Source organism: Echinops telfairi, unplaced genomic scaffold (assembly GCF_000313985.2).
Source record: "Echinops telfairi isolate 266 unplaced genomic scaffold, ASM31398v2 ScPeMD7_3;HRSCAF=10, whole genome shotgun sequence".
Classification (NCBI taxonomy): domain Eukaryota; kingdom Metazoa; phylum Chordata; class Mammalia; order Afrosoricida; family Tenrecidae; genus Echinops; species Echinops telfairi.
Window position 1 is genome coordinate 64,165,707 of NW_022103899.1, and position 1,314 is coordinate 64,167,020.

Consider the following 1,314-nt stretch of genomic DNA (forward strand, 5'->3'; position numbering starts at 1 on the left):
GCCGCTCAAGTTCGTGCCTCTCAAAGACGAAATCACCGGTGAGCCGGGCATTGGCAGCTCTGGGTTCTGAGGACAGGACAGACAGGCTTCTTTACACAAGGCATGGGGGTGATGAGACTCACCCCTTCCTAGGTTCTGAACAAGACCTCCTCTGCCTCAGTCTGCCGCTATCCGCAGCTCAGTCCCCAGGGACAGCTTGCCACAGCTGCCCACCCTGACTGAGCCCATTAAAGACCTGACCAGGGCCGGGGGAGGGGGAGGGAGAGGCAGAGAGAGGGTGGAGGTGCAGGATGAGCGGGGAGGGGGCAGTGTGGTGTCCTGGAGGGCTGAGGTGGATGGTGGTGTCTGGGGCTGGGGTTGAGGGGACATGTTTGCCTGAGTGGCATGCAGGGAGAGGGTTCCTAGTGTACCCCCAAGGTTGGGATCCCCTTGCTGGCAAGGGGACAGGGAAGGGACTATGCTGCCCATTGTCTGCCACGTTCACAGGGGAGCCAGGGGAGCCGTCCTCTCCTGGTGAGGCCATGCTCTGAACTGGGGACAGGGACTCATATGACCTGCACCACAGTGAGGGAGTGGGTGCAGGGACCCCAGACATGTGATGGGACAGGGCACAGCCTGGGATGTTCCCTGAACTGGGTCTCACCCCTTTTCTCAGACCCCAGAGCGCCATAGGACCAGCCTCAGCTCTGGTCCAGGGGCTGTGCGGCCCTGACTGACCCTTGACCCTTACAGGGGACGAGTATGATGGCCAGAAGCGGGTGGAGATGAGCTGTGGCCACGCTGTGGACCCTGGGAGCCTGACGGCCTGGTGCCGAAGCCTGATGGACCAGGTGGGGCCTCGGTCACACCCATGACCAGGGGAGGGGGCTCTTGTCCCACATCCGGGGAAGGGGGGGGAGGGGGGAGATGGCCAAGCCCTGGCTGTCTTCGAAAAGTGGGTTCCAGACCCCAGATGTAGGGGGTTCCCCAAGTCCAAACCAGACACCTGTGGTCCTGTCCTCCCGAGAGAGTGGCTGGGGTCCCCAAGAGCACCTGCTGGTTCCACATGCAGACTGCGGCCGTGGTCCAGAACCCCCAAGCAGGAGGCAGGGTCGGGGGTAGAGGTGTGGTGGGAGGTGGGAGGGAACTAGCAACGGTGGCTGTGTGTCCAGTTCCACGTGGGACAGATGCCTGTTTCTGAGGCCATGACCTGTGCTCAGGCCGAGCAGGGCCTGTACCTCCCGGCCGTGGCACCGTGGATAGGCCACCCTTTGCCTGTCTCCCAGGGCCACTTCCAGCTGCACTGCCCTGCAGACGTCAATGGGAACAAGTGTG

At 62.8% G+C, this 1,314-nt stretch overlaps 1 long non-coding RNA gene across 1 annotated transcript; it reads left to right on the forward strand.

Annotated features, from left to right (window-relative positions):
* LOC123522393 lies at positions 1-1,314 on the forward strand. The gene is made up of 3 exons (XR_006680654.1): positions 1-38; positions 733-830; positions 1,266-1,314. It is a non-coding gene; the product is annotated as an uncharacterized LOC123522393 (long non-coding RNA).